The sequence below is a fragment of the Vitis vinifera genome, chromosome 16, assembly GCF_030704535.1.
Source record: "Vitis vinifera cultivar Pinot Noir 40024 chromosome 16, ASM3070453v1".
NCBI classification, from domain to species: domain Eukaryota; kingdom Viridiplantae; phylum Streptophyta; class Magnoliopsida; order Vitales; family Vitaceae; genus Vitis; species Vitis vinifera.
Window position 1 is genome coordinate 14,994,304 of NC_081820.1, and position 12,005 is coordinate 15,006,308.

General features: G+C 38.6%; 1 pseudogene; it reads right to left on the minus strand.

The window, feature by feature from the left end:
* Positions 1-1,056: 1,056 nt before the first annotated feature.
* Positions 1,057-6,399, minus strand: LOC100853614 (ABSCISIC ACID-INSENSITIVE 5-like protein 2; annotated as a pseudogene).
* Between the last annotated feature and the right edge of the window lie 5,606 nt (positions 6,400-12,005).

The window sequence follows — 12,005 nt, forward strand, 5'->3', positions numbered from 1 at the left end:
GAAAGTTCACAAGTATGATCAAAAGTGACTAAATTACCAAAAGCCAAGGAAATATTATTAAAAGGGTAGAAAATCGGTTCACAAAATAAACTCCAAATAAATATCAAGAAATGTTATCTCACCAAAATAAAAATTAGGTAACATCTTTAACATGTCTAGATAAACATCCAATAGGCCAAATTATTCGATTATATTCCAATCAATAACAAATTTATTCAGAAAGGGGTTACCTCACAGAAAAAAGTCAGCAAATGATTAGAATAGAAGACTGTAAAAAATAAATCTAAAACAAATACCTAGAAGTTAAGTTTTATCAAGAATATTTTTAGAGAGCATCTCCTATATGTATAGTGTATCATCCAAGTGACCAAATTAATTAACCAGCCCTCATTTAGTACCAGATTACATAACGATGATAATAGGTCCAGAACAGAGCATCTTTTAAGGTATTCAAAAATTGATTTTTATAATTAACTTAGAAATGTCTTAAAATCATAAAAAAAAATCACACAACTATATTAATATGTCTATTTTATATGAAAAATAATCTCAGAGAAATATCACATTCACAACATATTTAAAAATAAATAAACATCTCTCAGATTCAGAAGAGCACTTGTGCAGTGTGTGCAAGAAGAAAAAATTATATCTCTCATTTCAGAAATTATTTATTGATATTTTATGTATCAAAAATTAAATTTAAGGAGTATACATTAAAATAAAATGTCAAAATAAATTAAAGAGACCGTTTAGTAATTTAATTTTGTAAAACAAGACTAAATGTAAAAAACAGAGTGAAAATTGAACCTTCTGAAAAATTGATTTAAATCTCCTAATTGGAAAACCATGTTTGACCCAAGAAAGATTCAAAAATCAAGTTCAAGGAGTCTAAAATGTCATAGAATAGTTAGAAAAATTTAAAATGGTTTTTAAGTTGTCAGATTTCAATTTATAGATGTAGAAGTACAGTGCGCTATAATGAAAAAATTATAAACTAACTAAAACAAATTGAGATAAATCAAGACAAATTTCAAAATAAAAACTGCATCACCTAGAAATTAAAAAGAAAACTTACCTTCCATAGTGTAAGAGGGGTTGCTGTTAGACCACTTTAGAAGAAAATATTATAATAACCAATATGCATTTTATTTTAGAAGAAAATATATACCTTTCGTTTCCTTAGCCTTTCATTTTCCTCTTCCAGACGTGAAACTTTGTTCTCCAGTTCATTTGTGTAAGCCTATTCATCATCAACTCTAAGCTTATTAAGAATGCAAAACAAAAGAAGAAATGAAATGAAAAAACTAAATAACAGTTGATTCGACTCATGGTAGCTTAGCTTTAAAGGCGTATCAACAAAATTTATACCTTGAATACTATTACTAAAGTAGCCAAGCTACTATAGCATAGAGGTTCTAGGATCGTTCACTGGGAAGGGTTTTCGCAAACACAAGTGATATTCAAATTAGGAAAATAGGTGATTTTCTTATGGATGTTAGCTTTAAAAGAAGATGTAAATGTTTTAGAAAGATTTAAACTAATCTAAGCTAACATTAAAGACTAAAATGAAAGGGTGTAAAAACAAGTTTCTCAAAGATAGGATAGCTATGCTCTGGCTCTTATGCAAATTGGAAATCTCAGGATAGGCTCCTCGCGTTGGGGTTGCAACTATGGTGATGCTTGCTTCCCGAACCGGTATGGATTTAGCAAATCAAGTTTTAATCCTTTAAAATGGCAAAATAGATGGTAGTGAATTTCATCAATGGTTATTCACCTTAGACTTCCTTTGAATGGCTCGTAAGAGATAACTAATGGTCTAAAGCCAAAAGCTTACCAAATATTGGCAACTCAAAGTCATTCCAGGTGATAAACTCACCTTTCAATGGCCATTGAAATTGGTTCTAACGGATTAATGCAAAACTTGGAATTGAAAACCTCACCTTCCAATAGCTCATAGGAGATAACTAATGGATAGAAATCCAAAAGCTTATCAAGTATTGGCCGTTGGAAGTTGTCCAAAGGAAATAAAAACCAAACTTTGCATTAATGAACCTTTAATGAAAAACGACTACCTTACCTTCCGGGTGCGAGAAATTTCCATGGGATTGCATCCAAGTCATCACATAACATCCATACTTTGAGAAACTAAAAGTTTTAGCCAATCATCCTTTGAGGAAAAACCCTCAGAGGCTGTTTGGCTACTAAGAAAATAGAAACGGGAGAGCTCTGTAGATATTCTAAGTGTCAAACGTAATATGTATTCTATATCTATCTATCAATTTGTTACAACGGATGCAAGGGGATATAAATAGAGAAGTTTTTCCAACCTTCCTAGCTAATAAATCTTATGATTGGTGGATTACAAGGAGAAGAATGGAAATTTATACAAAAATATCCAAAATAAAAGATCTCGTGTGGAGTCGGCAGAAACAGGGGAAAATTCGCACCACGCATGGGCTGTGCGAATTTGGAAGGTGTTGTGCGAAATTTTCGCACAAGCCTAGAGTAGTTGTCTTCCAAAGGCTATATCTTCCTCATTTCAGCTCCAAATCGTACACAGTTTGAAGTGTTGGATTCTTGACTTCCTGAGATTTGAAATGGTATATAGCATGTAGAAAATGGACTTCTAGAAGTGCTCCAAAAGTGCAAAAGAAGACTGCAGTTGCTGTCCTCTGTTTTCCTCTTTGCTTCCCTTTGCTTCTCTTTGCTTCTCTCCTTTTGTTGGCTTGCTTTGGTGTAGCTAAAAGCTTGCTTTAACTTGTCCAAGAAGCTCCTCCATCATTTGGCATGCTTGAATTGATTCATAAGCTGATATAAACATGTAAACTTGCCACAAAATGGTTAAAACCAATTACTAAGGACCTTAATGAATTAATTGGGTTAAATGAATATGATTACTACACAAAGGTGCTCAAAACCATTATAATTAGGTCTACAAAATAGCACTTTTTGGTAATAATCAACAGTGCGGTGGAGTTCAGAAAAACAGAAAACTGACAGCCAACCTGCTTCCTGGCCCTTTAACTGGTAACAGATTCCCAATTCTTGATCATCCTCTTCTGTCTCCTCTCAATAGTTTTCTCAATCATATCTAAGACTCTTGGGAAACTCTTTTCCTCCCAGGTGCCTGTGTATCTGATAAAGCTCCCATCAATGGAGAAGATAAGGCCACTTGGTTGTCAGGATATATAACATCCATGACAGAGCTAGGTCCCATGGGTAGCGGCTGCGGCATTGGCTGGCCTGGCATATAAACCCCTTTCATATTCTGTTGTGGATGCGGAAATTGTGGTTGTGGGTACTGCATCCACTAACCCTGTTGTGGGAATTGTGGCCTTACATTAGGATCAACCCCAATAACAGTACCATCAATCTTTTTATCTGATGGTTCAGCAACAACTCCTGTCTTTACCAGGAAATCCTCCAAAGTCATCTCCCCCAAAGTAGGCTGCCTCTCCCGAGATTTCTTCTCTTCACTGTTCTTGCCATGCCCTTGTATATCTCACCAGACCTCATCAACTGCCTTCTTGCTAAGAGCACTTGTCAATTTTCTAGGCTCTCGTTGCAGAGCAGATTGGTTACTCAAACCTACACCCTCAGCATCCATACCCACAGAATTATTAGCCTCAACCGTCCACACATTCTGATTCGACTCATGGTAGCTTAGCTTTAAAGGCGTATCAACAAAATTTATACCTTAAATACTATTACTAAAGTAGCCAAGCTACTATAGCATAGTGGTTCTAGGATCGTTCACTGGGAAGGGTTTTCGCAAACACTAGTGATATTCAAATTAGGAAAATAGGTGATTTTCTTATGGATGTTAGCTTTAAAAGAAGATGTAAATGTTTTAGAAAGATTTAAACTAATCTAAGCTAACATTAAAGACTAAAATGAAAGGGTTTAAAAACAAGTTTCTCAAAGATAGGATAGCTATGCTCTGGCTCTTATGCAAATTGGAAATCTCAGGATAGGCTCCTCACATTGGGGTTGCAACTATGGTGATGCTTGCTTCCCGAACCGGTATGGATTTAGCAAATCAAGTTTTAATCCTTTAAAATGGAAAAACAGATGGTAGTGAATTTCATCAATGGTTATTCACCTTAGACTTCCTTTGAATGGCTTGTAAGAGATAACTAATGGTCTAAAGCCAAAAGCTTACCAAATATTGGCAACTCAAAGTCATTCCAAGTGATAAACTCACCTTTCAATGGCCATTGAAATTAGTTCTAACGGATTAATGCAAAACTTGGAATTGAAAACCTCACCTTCCAATAGCTCGTAGGAGATAACTAATGGATAGAAATCCAAAAGCTTATCAAGTATTGGCCGTTGGAAGTTGTCCAAAGGAAATAAAAACCAAACTTTGCATTAATGAACCTTTAATGAAAAACGACTACCTTACCTTCTAGGTGCGAGAAATTTCCATGGGATTGCATCCAAGTCATCACATAACATCCATACTTTGAGAAACTAAAAGTTTTAGCCAATCATCCTCTGAGGAAAAGCCCTCAGAGGCTGTTTGGCTACTAAGAAAATAGAAATGGGGAAGAACAGGAGAAGAGAGAAAAATAGAGCTTTATATATTTCTAAGTTAATGTACAGAGGATCGATCCCCCAATCATCCCATATCTTTTGGAGGCATTGTGCACCTCTATATATAGCAAAATTACAAGATAAAGCCTTATGTCGGCTGAATACAAGGTTACAAAAGGAATTTACACGAGAAAATATCAAGCTAAAAATATCTGGGAAGTCTGTGGTGCGTGCGTGGAGAAACAGAGGAAAATTCGCACCACGCATGGGTTGTGCGAGTGTTGTGTGAGTGTTGTGTGAGTTTCGCACAACCTTCGCACAAGCTGAAGGTGTTGTGCGAGTGTTGTGCGAGTTTCGCACAAGCTAAAGGTGTTGTGCGAATTTCAAGGTGTTGTGCGAATTTCGCATAAGCCTGGAGCAGTTGTCTTCCGAAGGCCATATCTTCCTCATTTCAGCTCCAAATTGTACACGGTTTCAAGCGTTGGATTCTTGACTTCCTAATATTTGAAATGGTATATAGCATGCAAAAAATGGACTTCGAGAAGTGCTCCAAAAGTGCAAAGGAAGACTGCAGCTGCTGTCCTCTGTTTTCTTCACTTTGCTTGATTTTCCTCTTTGCTTCTCTTTGCTTCTCTCCTTTGCTTGGCTTGTCTTAATGATCCAAAAATCTGTCAAAATACTAAAACTAGCCACAAATATGATTAGAAGTCATTGTTAGGTCCTTAACATGCCAATTGGGATAAAGATGGAGAACTACTACAAAAAAGTGCTTAAAACATAATGAATTAAAGGTGTAAAATAGCATTTTTTGGGTAGTAATCACATTCTTGAGAAGCTCATCAAGGTTCATACTAGTCAGCAGTTTCCCCAAGTCTCCTAACTAATTTTGAACCTCATCAAGTGTTAAACTATACATTGAGTTTTTCCATGCCAATGGCTGAAACTGAGATTGTTTACCATTACCACTACCACCACCACCACCACCACCACCACCTTGAGACCCCATAGTCTGAACCCCCATTCAACAACCTCCACCTAATTCATCAATTCAACTTCCAAAATCCCAATCTCAAAACCCTAAAATCCCTATATATGAACAGCAAGAACAACACAAACCCTAGAATGTGCCAAAAGATCCCACCTCAACCACCAATCCACAAACCCCAAAAACCCAACAAATGAATCAAACCCATCAATCCATTTTCAATCCTCCCCTGTTCAAATGAAACCAAAATGTCAACAGAGCATTCAACAAAAAACGTCACCGAGGATCAAAAAGCACAAATCTTTCACATCCAACATCCACATGACATAACCACAAGCAATTTTCAAGCCCTAAAACCCAACCCCAATGCCCATCAAAGTCCCAAGCCCAAAATAAAATAAAAGGGAGAACAAAAAATCAATCATAAGAATAGAAAAAACTCATTTCCAAATAAACAAATAGGAACTTAGAAAAAAATGAGTACATTTTCTTACACAAATATCAAAAACAAGGAAACCAAAATAAACAAAATCACAAAGAAAGAAATGGAAAAGAAAAATCAGTGGTACTTGACATAGTGCTGTTTGGATCTAAAAAAAAAGTGAAAGGATTCGAGGATCAAGAAGTACTCATCCGTGAATAGCCACAACTTCTTCCACCAGAAGGACCAACTCGGGAAAACATCAAGAGAATCTAGGGTTCCATCATCGATATCAAGATTGAAGTTTTCTCTCTATGATGGTAACGATAACAATGACAAAGGGGATTTTGGGAAAGTATTCAGAAGGATGGGTTTGGTGGATGAGAGATCCTATTCAGTTTTGTACACAAGTTTATTTGGTATGAGCATTTGGGAGGGTTTGAAATGGCAAAGAGAATGTTTGGTGGATGAGAGATTGTGGAAGGGGGAATATTTTAGGGAGGTATATTTATACCTATAATTCAATGACACTTCTCTAAAGCACCAAGTTATGGGATTAATGTTATCACGCTTTGAATAAGCGCCATTATGTACCGAATAATATTCAAATAAGCCTTATCAAACTATGATACTTCTAATAAGCGCCATGGATTGAAAAATACTATAGTAAACAATGACGCTTCTAATAAGCGCCATTGAATCTCATATTATAATCTAAATAATGACGTTTTTTAGAAGTGTCAAGGAATCAAGCGTCATTAATTTCGATTTTTATAGTAGTGTAATGTCTCTCTTTGTGAAGAATTCTCTAAATGCATGCATAGTGAGTTCGAAATAAGCATGATGGGAGAACTTAACTTCTTCCTTAGACTTCAAATCAAGCAACTAAAGGAAGGAACCTTCATCAATCAAGCAAAGTATATAAGAGATCTCCTCAAAAGGTTCAATATGGAGGAAGCCTAAACAATGAAGACTCCAATAAGTTCATCCATCAAGCCTGACATGGATGACAAAGGTAAGCCCGTCAACTCAACTATGTATAGAGGCATGATAGGTTCTTTACTATATTTGACCGCTAGTAGACCCGACATCATGTATAGTGTATGCTTGTGTGCTAGATTTCAATCTGGTCCTAAGGAATCTCATTTAAGTGCTGTAAAATGAATTCTTAGATATTTAAAAGGGACTATGGACATAAGGCTATGGTATCCTAAGGGTGATAACTTTGAATTAATTGGATACTCGGATGCCGACTTTGCCAGTTGTAAAGTTGAGAGGAAAAGCATTAGTGGCACTTGTCATTTCCTAGGACACTCACTTGTTTCATGGCATAGTAAGAAGCAAAATTCGGTAGCTTTGTCTACAGCGGAAGCTGAATACATAGCAGCCGGTTTATGTTGTGCACAAATTCTTTGGATGAAACAAACACTTAGTGATTTCAATTTGATTTTTGAGCATGTTCCTATAAAATGTGATAACACTAGTGCCATAAAAATTTCAAAAAATCCGGTACAACACTCTAGGACTAAGCATATAGAGATAAGACATCATTTTCTTAGAGACCATGCACAAAAGGGTGACATTACACTTGAATTTGTAAGCACAAAAAATTAATTTGCCGATATTTTTACAAAACCCCTAAGTGAAGAGCAATTTGTTGATATTAGAAGACAACTAGGGGTGATTTCTTTATGATTAAATGATTGCTTGATGAATTCTTGTTGATATTACAATTGAATATACCCTATGATTGCGTGAAATCCATATCATATGCATCATATAGAAATAATCCTAGGAAAGAGGTCAAATTTTGACCAAAAATCAAAATTCCCGTGGCATTGGACATAAAAAATTGGGGATTTCAACTGAAAAGGGCAGGGGGAGGATCACGAGACAAGAAAATGCAACAAAATTTGGAAAAATTGACCGTTGACTGTTGACCAGGCGGTCGACCGGTTCGTCGGGGCTGGGAATTTAAAAAGTCCTCTTCGTGCTTCATTTATCACATTTTCTTCTCCATAGCTTGTCGCCCCTTCACATACCTGCTTCCAGAGGCCTTTTTGGGTTGGATTTTGGACTGATTGAAGGCTTGGACTTGATTTTGGGAGGGATTTTAGCTAGGGCTTTGATTTGAAACCCAGGGTTTCAGCTTTTAGGAGCATCTTCTCTCTATATCGCGCGCCTCAGGGTCTGTTCAGCTCCATCTCCGTGCATCTAGGGGTTCGGGTTGGTGGTTGCTTCTTACTATTTGCTTTCATTCTCATTTTGGCCTTCTCCTTCTTCTTTCTGTTCCATTGGATGGCACCAAGACGAGAGACAAGCACTTCCAGGGCTCAGGGCAAATGCCCTGCTGAGCCTTCTCAGCCCAAGCAGACAGAGGCTCGCCGAAAGGCGAGGTATGACACGACCCTCTTTAGTTCGATTGAAGACTATTAGCGCTGCAAGCAAAAATTTGCCCAGAGGAAAGCCGTCCCAGGGAGAAGTGTCAATTTCTCCCAACTTCAACACTTCAGGTTTGAGGGGCTATTTGGATGGATGGGATGGCTGCTAGCTGTGACTATTCTGAGCCTATCTTCCCGACTCTGGTGAGGGCCTTTTATTCCCGGGCGACCTACAGGCTTGGAGGACTCGTATTGTCCATTGTGAGGGGAGTTGAGTTCAGATTGAGTCCCGAGAGTATCTGCAGCATTCTCGACATCCCTTCAGTTGGACTCCGAGTGTATGAGGCCAAGGCGTGGCCCACTGTGCCAGGATTCGCGCCTAGAGAGGCTGTTCAGAGGTTGTGCGAACTTGCCGATGCTTAGGGGATGGGCAAACCATCGGCACACAGCCTGACCATGACCAGCTGAGTCCTTCACCACATGTTCTGCTCTATTCTCTTGCCACGTGGAGGACATCGAGACGAGGTCTCCTACCTCGAGGCTTTTATTGTGGACTCGATCCTCATCGGGAGACGGATTCACGTGGGATATCTGATGATGATGCATATGATCTCCTGCGTTGAGAGCACGACATGAGTACTCCCCTATGGCCACTTCCTTACCCGAGTATTCAAGGATTTCGAGGTCGACTTGAGTAAAAAGACGGATTTCGAGGCCCCCACCAGCTATGATACATATGATGAGCAGTCTTTGGGGCGCATGAAGTTCAAGAAGGCACCCGATGGCTCCTAGGTTAAGAAAGTCGAGTGACAGGCCCGGGGACAGGATCAGATACATCCCGGAGTAGAGGAAAAGGCCGAGATCAGAGAGATGGAGGATGGGTTGGACCCTCAAAGGGACTTTGAGCAAAGAGGGCCCGAGCTTGACATTCCGCCTCCACCTCAGTTAGAGGGCATTCATGTTGAGGCTACCTTCTCAAAGCCTATGATGATTGAGTCGTCTTTCACAACAGGACCATCATCTCAGCCTTCATTTACCGAGCTACCATCTCAGGCACCTCTCGCTCCTGATCATGCGCCTTGGATGGATGTCTCCGCTCAAATCAGCTCCCTTGGGACTCATATGGAGGAGCTTGCCTTAGTCCATGACTCTCGCTTCTACTCTATGGAGGATCACCTGGATCAGTATCATACTAGAGTCACTTCTCGGTTTGATTACTTCTAGCAGCGATTTGAACGCATAAAGGAGGGTATGGATCAGCAGCAGACTACATTCAAGCATCTCCAGCAGCGCATTGATCATATTGAGAGTCGTTAGGCGAGTCAGCATGAGGAGATGATGGCATATCTCCGCTCTGTGTTTCCTCCTCCACCTCCTCAGCCTTGAGACTATCTAGACATCCCCCTCCGTTTCTTTTTTATGTTGCCAAAGGGGGAGAAATTTATAGGATCTAGGAGACCCTCATGCATGTCATTGTCATCATAGTCATATCTATCTTGTTTGTACATGTGAGGTTTCGTTTCCATATATATATGATATGATATTTTTTTATGAACCATTGTTCATTTTCGTGTTTTACATTGCTTCCTATTAAAAATCATTTGATTATCAATGATTGGTTTGAGGGGGAGATTTTTTTTCTCTCCTAGATAACCAAGGTTTTTCATCATAAAAAAAGAGGAGATTGTTAGCCCAAGGGTTCTCCTAATCGGGTTTTAATGATAACAAACCATGGTTAAGTGACTAATTGGTTTAATGATTAAGAATCTCAGGTATAAACTCGAAAATTCATCAAAGGACCAAATGGATACAAGATCGAGACGCTTGAAAGACTTGTGATCATAGGAAATTAATGTAAGATGAATGCATGAGTGCACTTAGGATTTTCACACGTTTCATGCATCTTTGAAAACTCGGTTTATTCTTTAAAACGTCGATTTCATTAAAACCTGAGTTTTTAACTAATGTACCTTAGGCAAAATGTTTCAAAATTGGCTTAATATTTTACCTAAAGACCTTGCCTAAGTGTTAGAAAAGAAAGGAATAAAAAAAATAGAGTTTCGGGCCCAAAAAGGCTCAATCGGTTGAGGCTATGCCCAACCGACTCAACTGGTTGAGGAACCGGTCAACCGGTTGTGGTCGTCCGGTCGAGGACCGGTCGAGGAAGGTCAAAAACGTTTTCTCTCCCAGTAGCCTTCTCTTCCCGGTCGAGGTGATTCCCTTACCGATCGAGGTCCGGTCGAGGACCAATCGAGGACTGATCGAGGTCCGGTTGAGGCAATGGTAACCTGTCATGCATTAAATGCTCCAACGGCTAGTGAACTAGTCAACCCCTAACTCAACCGGACAAGGTTACCTTTTGTTGTTTTTGACTCCCGAGCTTAGAAACCTATAAATTGAGAGCTCCTCTTCATTTATTGACAATAGAACACTTGCATTCAAAAGGCTAGCTACCTGTTCTTGATCAAAAAGCTCTCATTTCCTTCATAGTGCATTAAATCACCACTTGCATATCCTTTAATGCACTCTTGTGTGTCTTCCTAGCTTTGTCTTGTATTTGAGCCATCCTTAAGCTAGGTTGAGTGATTATATCTTGTAACAATCTGAGTGTTAAAGCCTTCAAGAGGGTTGAATCTTGAAGAGGTTGTGTAAGAGCCCATTGGAGCCAGAATCCAAGTGTAAGAAGATTGGAAGCTTGGTTGAAGCTTCAAGTTAGTGGAACCCTCACTCGGTTAGGAGGTTGAGGAGAGTGGACGTAGGCAAGGAAGTGTCAAACCACTATAAACCCAAGTTTGAATTCTTTAAACTCTATCTCTTTACTTTGCTTATATTGTGTTTGAATTTGTTGTGATTGAAACGATTTTAAGTACTCAATTAAAGTGTTTTCATATGACTTAATTTTAGAAGTGGATTATATCACTACTGATTACTACCAAAAAGTGCTATTTTGTAGACCTAATAATAATGGTTTTAAGCACCTTTGAGTAGTAATCATATTCATTTAACCCAATTAATTCATTAAGGTCCTTAGTAATTGGTTTTAACCATTTTGTGGCAAGTTTACATGTTTTTATCAGCTTATGAACCAATTCAAGCATGCCAATTGATGGAGGAGCTATTTGGGCGAGTTAAGCAAGGATTTTGGTTGATTACAGGCTTGAATTTCAAGTGGAAACACGAGCACAAGCAATGGAGAAGAGGAAAACAGAGTGAAGAAAACAGCTGCAGTCTTCTTTCGCACTTTTGAAGCACTTCCCGAAGTCCATTTTTTTCATTCTATATACCATTTGAAAGCCTAGGAAGTCAAGAATCCAACGCTTCAAACCGTGTATGATTTGGAGCTGAAATGAGGAAGATATGGCCTTCGGAAGGCAACTGCATCATGTCAAATGACCAATTTCGCAAGGTGAATTTCACATTGCGAAAATTTCGCAAGGAGATTTTCTTCATGGTGCGAAATTTTGCCACTTCGCACCATGAAGAAACACCTTGCGAAAATTTCGCAAGGTGGATTTAGGCACATTGCGAAATTCCTTTGAATCCCCTGTTTTGAGACGTTGTTGATGTTATTCCACTACCGGTTCTCCAAGATATTTTGCTTGATTTTTAGCTTTGTAAATACCTATTTTACCCTTGTAATCAACCAATGAATAGGTTGCTTTTGTAATAGCTCTTGTAATTT